Raw genomic sequence first — 10,597 nt, 5'->3', positions numbered from 1 at the left:
TGCTGATGGAGGTGACCACCGTTCCATGTTGGAAACGATGGGCTCCAAGCTCTGCGCAAAGCCCTGTGCCAAGTTGGAGCTGGCCTCCTCCATGCCCCTTCTCATTGTGCACAGGCTTTCTGGCAGGTTTTCCAGTGCCCCAAGCATTTGTTGGTGTACGCCCATCAGCCATCTTCTGTAGCCTGGCCCATCGAAGTCCTCATCTGACTCCTCTGCAGCAGAACTAGTGAGCGACCTCGCCCTCCGGCGAATGGCTCCTGTGGTATCCGTTCCCTCCGCCCCGGCTCCTGCTCACTTGTGCTCGGTGTCTCACCACGTGCAGATCCCTCCTCGAAGCTAACCTCTAAAGGACGCGCAGTGTCAGTCTCTGAGCTGGTGGAAGCAAGTGTCAGATCGAGTGACGGTGTGGCTTCAGTGTCCTCCTCCTCCTCCCCCTCCTCCTCCTTCTCCTCCTCGGACGGTGCCGCCACGTGTTCTTGGGTATCTGCAATGACAAAGGGAAACAGGTTGAGATGTGGAGTGGGGAGAGGAGCAAGTAAGAGGTGCGTGCTGGCAGCATGTGCAGCACATGAGTCAGAGAAGATTATGGGAGGAGGGAGATGTGGAAAAGGAGAAGGATCATTAGATATGCAGAGACCCCTTTGACCGGACCTCCAGCACGGCATGTTGTAACGGCTGCAGCGACGGCCCGCCCAATGATCCGCAGCACAGTCTCCTCGAGGGAGGGTGAGGACGTGTAGACGTGCCCGTCCAGCCTCAGGTCCCTCCTGCTGGTGGGTGTAATACGCCACCTTCTCCTGCAAGACAGAGGACAGTGTGTCAGTGAGTGTCCTGCAAGGTGTTTTTTTTTTTATTCGTTCACGGGATGTGGGCGTCGCTGGCGAGGCCAGCATTTATTGCCCATCCCTAATTGCCCTCGAGAAGGTGGTGGTGAGCCGCCTTCTTGAACCGCTGCAGTCCGTGTGGTGACGGTTCTCCCACAGTGCTGTGGGTGATGTGCCAGTCATGGTCGTATAGCTGCCAGTTTGTGTGACTTGAGCGGTGGTTGTGTGGCCTGCTAGTGTGGTACTATGTGCGGATGAGATGCAGCATTGTGTATGGATGGGCAGTGTTTGTTGGTGGGTGGGTGGGTGACGGGAGGTGTCGTGCGTGGAGTATTGGTGCAGTTGGTAGGATGTGCCACTTGACACTTGCATTCACTCACCTTGACCACTCGTGTCAAGTCATTAAAATGCTTGTGGCATTGCACCCACGTGCATGGTGCAATGCTCCTGGCATTCACCTCCTGTGCCACGGCCTGCCAATGCCTACCCAGCAGGTTCCACAGGTGCGCTGATGGAGGTGACCACCCGTTCCATGTTGGAAAGGATGGGCTCCAAGCTCTGCGCAAAGCCCTGTGCCAAGTTGGAGCTGGACTCCTCCACCCTGCGGGTACAATGCTGCCCTCCTCTGGTCCACACCTTCCACCAGGGCCTCCAGAGCATCATCCGAGAATCTTGGTGCCCGCTCTCTTGCTGGTGCAGCTACTTGCAATGCCATTCTCCCTTCTCCTTGGCTGTGTATCCGCCATTAGAAATGTGCCTGCACATTTCCAACTCCCTCATTCTCCATGCAGCCTCTCAGCAGCGAGGGCTGCACTTGCTGTACGGAGATTTCAGGGTAAGTAGCACGAATTTCATGTGCTGCCTGCGGAGGGTCCGTTCGGCGCGGGATGGTAGCGCATTGCTCAGAAGGGACCCTTATCCAATTCCTCCCCCATCATCTTTGTTTATACCCCGATTCCCCTTCCTCATCTGCTGCTACCCACTAAGTCCCACCTGAGGCCCAGGCTGGCAGGAGGTGGGTGGCTGAAGGGCCCTGGTTCCGAGGTGGCCCAGAGCTCATGGCAGTGAGCCGCTGCTGGCTGCGTCTCTAGAGGGAGATCCTGGACAGCCTGGTCTCGCCCGTCCCCTCCTGGGCATTATGGTCCCGCTCCCCACCCTCCCGGGCAGTCTTGTCTCACTCTCCTCCCCCTTCGACAGCCTGGTCTCACCCATCCCTCCTGGGCAGTCATGTCTCACTCTCCACCCTCCCGGGCAGCCTGGTCTCGCCTGACACTCTCCTGGGCAGCCTGGTCTCGCCTGACACCCTCCCGGGCAGCCTGGTCTCGCCTGACACCCTCCCGGGCAGCCTGGTCTCGCCTGACACCCTCCCGGGCAGCCTGGTCTCGCCTGACACCCTCCCGGGCAGCCTGGTCTCGCCTGACACTCTCCCATGCAGCCTGGTCTCGCCTGACACCCTCCCGGGCAGCCTGGTCTCGCCTGACACTCTCCCATGCAGCCTGGTCTCGCCTGACACTCTCCCGGGCAGCCTGGTCTCGCCTGACACTCTCCTGGGCAGCCTGGTCTCGCCTGACACTCTCCCATGCAGCCTGGTCTCGCCTGACACTCTCCCGGGCAGCCTGGTCTTGCCTGACACTCTCCCATGCAGCCTGGTCTCGCCTGACACTCTCCCATGCAGCCTGGTCTCGCCTGACACTCTCCCGGGCAGCCTGGTCTCGCCTGACACTCTCCCGGGCAGCCTGGTCTTGCCTGACACTCTCCCATGCAGCCTGGTCTCGCCTGACACCCTCCCGGGCAGCCTGGTCTCGCCTGACACTCTCCCATGCAGCCTGGTCTCGCCTGACACTCTCCCGGGCAGCCTGGTCTCGCCTGACACTCTCCTGGGCAGCCTGGTCTTGCCTGACACTCTCCTGGGCAGCCTGGTCCCACTCTCCGCTCTCCTGGGAAGCCTTGTCTCGCCGGCCTCCTCCACTGGCAGTGTACTGTGAGGGTGAAGGCCGGAGCCCTGGCACGTGCTGCAGTCCTGAGAGACGGTGGGATCAGGCACAAGGACTTCTGCCGCCGCCATTCCACTGGGCCCTGGACCTGCAGCCCCACTGATCAGTGGGATTGCTGGTCCAATGGCAGCGATTAGATCTGTCCAGCCCTGAGACATGCCAGGAGCCATGGTCTGGAAGCTGCGATCAATGCTGCATTCTAACCCGGCCTCAGAGCTGCATCTGTGCTTCCACACAGGTGGAGTCCCTGACTTGTCCCTGGCTGTCTCTTACCCAGGGCACTGTTCAGATGCCTCTTACCCAGGGCACTGTTCAGATGCCTCTTACCCAGGGCACTGTTCAGATGACTCTTACCCAGGGCTCTGTTCAGATGTCTCTTACCCAGGGCACTGTTCAGATGTCTCTTACCCAGGGCACTGTTCAGATGTCTCTTACCCAGGGCTCTGTTCAGATGACTCTTACCCAGGGCACTGTTCAGATGCCTCTTACCCAGGGCACTGTTCAGATGCCTCTTACCCAGGGCACTGTTCAAATGCCTCTTACCCAGGGCACTGTTCAGATGACTCTTACCCAGGGCACTGTTCAGATGCCTCTTACCCAGGGCACTGTTCAAATGCCTCTTACCCAGGGCACTGTTCAGATGACTCTTACCCAGGGCACTGTTCAGATGCCTCTTACCCAGGGCACTGTTCAGATGCCTCTTACCCAGGGCACTGTTCAGATGACTCTTACCCAGGGCACTGTTCAGATGCCTCTTACCCAGGGCACTGTTCAGATGCCTCTTACCCAGGGCACTGTTCAGATGTCTCTTACCCAGGGCACTGTTCAGATGCCTCTTACCCAGGACTCTGTTCAGATGACTCTTACCCAGGGCTCTGTTCAGATGCCTCTTACCCAGGGCTCTGTTCAGATGCCTCTTACCCAGGGCACTGTTCAGATGTCTCTTACCGAGGGCACTAATGCAGCTGCCACTTGCTGCACTGCTGCCTGCGAGGAAGGCAAGTCTACCTGGATGCAAAGGAGAGCTGCAGACTCGACAGTCACGCCTGCCCATTGCCACTGATCTTAGGAGGTTGTCCTCGGAGCCTGCACCGTACCAACAGCATTCCTCAAACATCCTTTTCCTCAGGCAAGAACTCTGAGTCGCACGACTGATTCAATCAGTAACCTCCGCCGGGCAGAGGGCGTCTCCTCGGCCACCTCTGTGCTGGACAATTCTGTCGCTGAACCTTCCTTAACCTCATTGTGGACCTTTCCCGGGGTGGAGTTCCCTGGGCTGGTGCTTGCAGAAGTCCTTGGACACCCTGGGCATGTGTGGCCCCATCACTGTGGGTGATGCTGAGAATGGTGGGATATTGCTGGTGACAGGTGGGTACATCAACACCCACAGTCTAGCCCCAGACACTCGACCTTCCACCCCCTTGACCATCTCTTCTTCATCCTGACAGAAGCATGTTCATTCCTTCCTTCTGCCATCCTTCCCTGCTGACACATGGGGGCCTGCGATGGCAGAGAGGGTCTCTGAGGAGGGGGAGGTGAACTGGAGCAATGGAGCAGCAAGTGGAAGTTCTGGAGGAGGAGAGGAGACAGGGAGCCATGGCACAGCTGGCAGACTGTTTCCAGAGCGTTAAACTACGTAAACTCCACAACAATGTGTACATCATCTAACATAGTGGTTAAAGTGTAGACCTAATTAAAAACAATAGACATGTAATGTAAAGCAGTATAGGTATACAGCACAGAAATCATTTAAAGCACTATATATATATATATATATATATATATATATATTTAGTTATCACATGTTAGGATTTTGAATATTTTTTCTCATGGACAGGATTTGGGTTTGAGTTATGTTTGTGTTGTGTTTTTAAACAGAGTAAACTCACTGGTTTTTCTTTTAAAAGCCACAGGCTGCAGTCATTGAAGGTGTGTATTAGAGCCAGACAAGCCAGTTTGTGGAATGTCACAGCTCATACTGACACGACGATGGTCGATTCTCTCATCCCAGCCCCAGTAGAGTCAGGAGGGCTCCTATTCATTTTGAGAACAGCAGGAGATCTTTTCTTTTGACCTGCATCCCATGGGGGAGGAGAGGCAGCCGATTTAATGGATAGTCTGCTGGAAAATCACTGCTCCCGGTATTTCTGTGTGTCCAGCCCGTGGGAGGACTATCCCGCTGATTCCTTGCTCAATCAGAGAGACATGGGGCAGTCTGCGGTCAGGTAGGCCTGGGGGGGTGAGGTGGGCCATTGAAAAGAAACTCACTCATCCCAGGTATTTGGAACCCAGCAGCATAAACAGTTTTGCAGCTAATCTGACTTGTTTCTGGAACAATTAAACAGTTGTCCATTATACGTGTTCGACATGTGCCAGTCGGAACCAGATAGGGGAATCACTATAATCAGTGTATCTCAGACATTGGTTGAATAATATTGAAGGAGTTTGCTTTGTGAATCCAGTATATAAAAGATAGTATCCCGATTGTAACTGGGGCCTGATGAGGCCTGTAGGGAATGGGGCAAGCAGCAAGCTCACAGGATGGAGTTGCCTGAGGCCCCGGGGGATTTGAACTCCTTGACCTCGTTTCCACGTTGGAAGTCCGACCATGAACAAAGAATAAATTTTAAAGATCAGAGACGTTTAAGAGCTCCATTAAGCAGAGATAGTTGGATGATTCACGTGTGTGTAGGGATTAAGATCCTGAGAATGAGAGTCAGGCCCATTATACTGAAAGAACTGATGTTGGAGAGAGAGAGGAAAACGCAACAGCCTGAGAGTCGTGGCAATGACATCCCAGAATAAGCCCAAGTATCCCAGAGGGAGGTGAGAGAAGCAACTCTACTGCATTGACTCAGACGGACATGGTCATATAAGCTCCTGAAATCTTTGCCAAAGCTCCAAGTTTATCAACAATAAACTGAATGAACTGGACTTCAATATATCCCATAGACTTGTTATTCAAGGCTGTTAACTTGTTAGCTATACACAGAGTCTAAATTTAACAAACTCTGCTGACTTTATGTCAATCTTGACCATTGAGCATAACTTATAATCAGTAGAGCCCAACGATGCTGCGTTATTGTGATACACCTGAATCTCCTCTGTAACCTCAGATATTGATTTCATCAGCTAATATGTACCTCAGTGCCTTGCCTACATTAACATGCGACTAATTGTATTAATAAAGCTGATTTCATGGTCTAACTTCCTGTTTAATGACTTTAGTCAGAAACGGTGAACTTACTCAGTAGCTCGTTTACACCCTGATAGGGGTTTGGTAGTAAATGTTAACATCATTGAACCAATTGATGTAAGATGGTTTAAGCAAACCATATTCAAGCATCTAGTAATTCCCGAGACAGGGACGGGGAATTTCCAGATGATTCTTGATGAGGAGGTATGGTGAAGGGGTTGGAGATTCATCTGATATCCTCTGATAAAGTTTATTCGAGAACCCATCTCAATGTTCTTACAATGGGCACTTTCTCCTCTTTGCATTGTCACTATGTTGAAACTAATCTTCTTCCAACAGACTTTTGAAACTCAAGGTTGACATCAGCCAATCACTAACGAAAAACAAAAAACACAACTGCCAGGAATCTGAGCCAAAAAGAGAAAATAATGGAAATAGAAGGAAACATAATCTGTAGAGAGAACAGGACAGTTACCCATGATGCAGATTGTCCAATATCATGGTTTGGGCCATTTCAGGGTGTCTCTGCACTGTGGGATCAGGGACCATGTTAGAAGATTATAATCGGCTGTGTGGGACTTGCCTTCACCCCACTAGCCTGCTCTTTGGACAGTTTCCAAACCCAATTAACGCACCCTCGGGCCTCACCTACATATTGGGGGCGGGCGGCTGGCAGTGGACACACCTCCCAGACAGCTTGCTCAATGAGAAAAATTAATTTTGGGCCATTGGCAGCGGTGCTCAGGAGGGGGGGTCGGATTGGGCTACATGTGGGTTCCTGTCACAAGGACTGGAGTCAGGCGAAGCACTCCTGCTCCTCCTGGCTCCACAGAACATTTAATTTTAAAAAACACCCAACACTTACCTTCTGTTGGGGGGCCCTGAAGAATCCTGAGCAGACAGGCCCAACTATCGATACCTCATTTTGTAAAGGGGTCTTTCAACAGGCGTTAGGCCTCTCATTAACATATCTAAGGGGCGTAACGACTGTTTCAGGTGTCTGTCTGGGACGTCTAAAGATGGTCCCCATCAATTTAGCAGTGCGACAGATTGGGTGCAGGCCATCCCACTGCTAAATTGGTGGTGATTGCACATGTTTTACACTGGAAAAATGGGCACAATGCATACCAACTCCTACCCCATTGAGCCTCAGAAGCACCTCAGTAACCCCGGGGTAAAGCAACAGGACCCCTTGTGATCTGAACTGGACATTGTGTCTTTCACACATGCCCTCGTGTATACTTCACCAATCTTTCCAAAGGCGACTGAAACACCAGATGAGGCTGGATGCAAATAATTAAGCTGCTTTATTGCACAGACAGCAAGTGAAGATGCTCAGTAACAGTTATAAATGAACTGAAAGAATCATAGAAAGGTTACGGCACGGAAGGAGGCCATTCGGCCCATCGAGACGTGCCGGCTTTATGCATGAGCAATCCAGCCAGTCCCACTCCCCCACTCTATCCCCGTAGCCCCGCAAATTGTTCCTTTCAAGTACTTATCCAGTTCCCTTTTGAAGGTCATGATTGAATCTGCCTCCACCACCCCCTCGGGCAGTGCATTCCAGATCCTAACCACATGCTGTGTAAAAAAGTTTTTCCTCATGTCACCTTTGATTCTTTTGCCAATCACCTTAAATCTATGTCCTCTGGGTTTTGACCCTTCCGCCAATGGGAGCAGTTTCTCTCTATCTACTTTGTCTCGACCCTTCATGATTTTGAATACCTCGATCAAATCTCCTCGCAACTGTCTCTTTTCCAAGGAGAACAACCCCAGCTTCTCCAGTCTATTCACGTAACTAAATTCCCTCATCCCTGGAATCATTCAAGTAAATCTCTTCTGCACCCTCTCTGAGGCCTTCACATCTTTCCTTAAGTGCGGTGCCCAGAACTGGACACAATACTCCAGTTGTGGCCGAACCAGTGTTTTATAAAGGTTCATCATAACTTCCTTGTTTTTGTACTCTATGCTTCTATTTATAAAGCCCAAGAAGCCGTATGCTTTTTTAACCACTTTCTCAACCTGCCCTGCCACCTTCAATGATTTGTGCACATATACCCCCAGATCTCTCTGTTCCCGTATCCCTTTTAGAATTGTGCCCTTTAGTTCCTATTGCCTCTCCTTGTTCTTTCTACCGAAATGTATCACTTCACATTTTTCTGCATTAAATTTCATCTACCATTCTAAACCCATGTTGTTACTGCCCCCTTTATTCCATGGGCCGCAATCTTGACGATAAACCTACATGTGGCACTTCACCCAACGCCTTTTGAAAGTCCATATACACCACACCAACCGCATTGCCCTCATCTACCCTCTCTGTTACCTCATCAAAGAACTCTATCAGGTTAGTTAAACACCATTTGCCTTTAACAAATCCGTGCTGGCTTTCCCTAATCAATCCACACTCGTCCAAGTGACCGTTAATTCTATCCCGGATTATCGTTTCTAAAAGTTTCCCCACCACTGAGGTTAAACTGATTGGCCTATAGTTGCTGGGTTTATCCTTACATCCTTTTTTGAACAAGGGTGTAACATCTGCAATTTTCCAGTCCTCTGGCACCACCCCCGTATCTACGGATGTTTGGAAGATTATGGCCCAGTACCTCTGCAATTTCCATCCTTACTTCCCTTAGCAACCTAGGATGCATCCCATCCGGACCGAGTGACTTATCTACTTTAAGTACAGCTAGCCTTTCAAGTACCTCCTTTATCAATTTTTAGCCCATCCAGTATCTGAACTATATCTTCCTTTACTGAACAGCGTCCACGACACCACACAACCCTGCCGCGGTAACCTCTGCAAGACATGCCAGATCATCGACACAGATACCACCATAACACGAGAGGACACCACCCACCAGGTGCATGGTTCATACTCCTGTGACTCGGCCAACGTTGTCTACCTCATACGTTGCAGGAAAGGATGCCCCAGAGCATGGTACATTGGCGAGACCATGCAGACACTGCGACAACGGATGAACGGACACCGCGCAACAATCGCCAAACAGGAGGGTTCCCTCCCAGTCGGGGAACACTTCAGCAGTCAAGGACATTCAGCCACCGACCTTCGGGTAAGCATTCTCCAAGGCGGCCTTCGAGACACACGACAACGCAAAATCGTCGAGCAGAAATTGATAGCCAAGTTCCGCACCCATGAGGACGGCCTCAACCGGGATCTTGGGTTCATGTCACGCTACACGTTACCCCACCAGCGAACAAATGTTATCTGTTTTTAATATAACGGGTCAGTTGCTGTCTTTTCTATGTTTCTACCTCTCTATCTCTGTTTTTTCTTTGTTTGTTGTTTTTTTTGGTGATTTGTATATTCTGAGACCTGGCAGGTAACACCTGTCTGTCTGCACACTGATTGCCTTGGCAACGGGCAGTTGAAAAAACTGTCTGTTATCACCAAGCATTGTTCTGTGAATTATAAATGCGACTTCATTTCGAGGACTTCATTTCCACATCGTTCACCTGAGGAAGGAGGTAGCCTCCGAAAGCTTGTGAATTTAAAATAAAATTGCTGGACTATAACTTGGTGTTGTAAAATTGTTTACTACTGAGACTCTGGCAGCATCTTCTTCCTTGGTAAAGACAGATGCAAAGTACTCATTTAATACCTCGGCCATCCCCTCTGCCACCGTGAGTAGACCTCCTTTATGGTCCCTGGCTTCATTCGTTCTGACTTTTCTCCTTGAGGAATTAGAAAAAGCAATAAGCCCTCTGTCCCTTTCAAGGTTCTGGTGTTCCCTTTCTTCCGAGACAACTTCCAACTGCAAGACCTTGAGCACAGAGGTTGTTAAGGACAGAGCGTGAACTTCTAATGTGCAGTGACTCGCTAACAGAGTGAGGACTTTCAACTGGGAATTTGGTGAGTGTGGGAATTAGGTGTGGAGGGGGAAGGAGGTGCTGAGTGTTTTAAACCAAGTGACAATAAACTAATCTATGAACTTTTAAAATTTAAATCAAAAAAATACATAAAATAAAAAAAAGATTAAGTAGTTACTAATTATTTTGAAATCAAACCAAATCCATTTACTAAATATAATCTAGATCTCAAGTTTTTAAAAATTCATTCATGGGATGTGGGCGTCGCTGGCAAGGGCAGTATTTATTGCCCATCCCTAATTGCCCTCGAGAAGGTGGTGTTGAGCCGCCTTCTTGAACCGCTGCAGTCCGTGTGGTGAAGGTTCTCCCACAGTGCTGTGAGGAAGGGAGTTCCAGAATTTTGACCCAGCGATGATGAAGGAACGGCGATATATTTCCAAGTCGGGATGGTGTGTGACTTGGAGGGGAATGTGCAGGTGGTATTGTTCCCATGTACCTGCTGCCCTTGTCCTTCTCGGTGGTAGAGGTCGTGGGTTTGGGAGGTGCTGTTGAAGAAGCCTTGGCGAGTTGCTGCAGTTCATCTTGTAGATGGTACACACTGCAGCCACAGTGCGCCGGGTGCGGGGGAGGTTCTGAGTAGAAAGGTTGTAGTCATAGAGGATTCTATAATTAGGGTGACAGATAGCGTCCTCTGCACTCACGACCGAGAGTCCAGGAAGATGTGCTGCCTACCTGGTGCACAAGTAAAGGAC

The 10,597-nt window shown here is 50.6% G+C and overlaps 1 long non-coding RNA gene across 1 annotated transcript in view; it reads right to left on the bottom strand.

The window, feature by feature from the left end:
• Positions 1 to 688: 688 nt before the first annotated feature.
• LOC137342484 (uncharacterized) overlaps positions 689 to 10,597 on the bottom strand; it is a 58,531-nt gene continuing 48,622 nt past the window's right edge. Inside the window, exon 3 of the long non-coding RNA XR_010967274.1 lies at positions 689 to 797. This is a non-coding gene — a long non-coding RNA (uncharacterized lncRNA). The remainder of the gene's footprint in view (positions 798 to 10,597) is intronic.

The sequence above is a fragment of the Heptranchias perlo genome, chromosome 26 (assembly GCF_035084215.1).
Source record: "Heptranchias perlo isolate sHepPer1 chromosome 26, sHepPer1.hap1, whole genome shotgun sequence".
In the NCBI taxonomy this organism is placed as follows: Eukaryota; Metazoa; Chordata; class Chondrichthyes; order Hexanchiformes; family Hexanchidae; genus Heptranchias; species Heptranchias perlo.
This window is presented reverse-complemented; position numbering and strand designations above follow the sequence as displayed.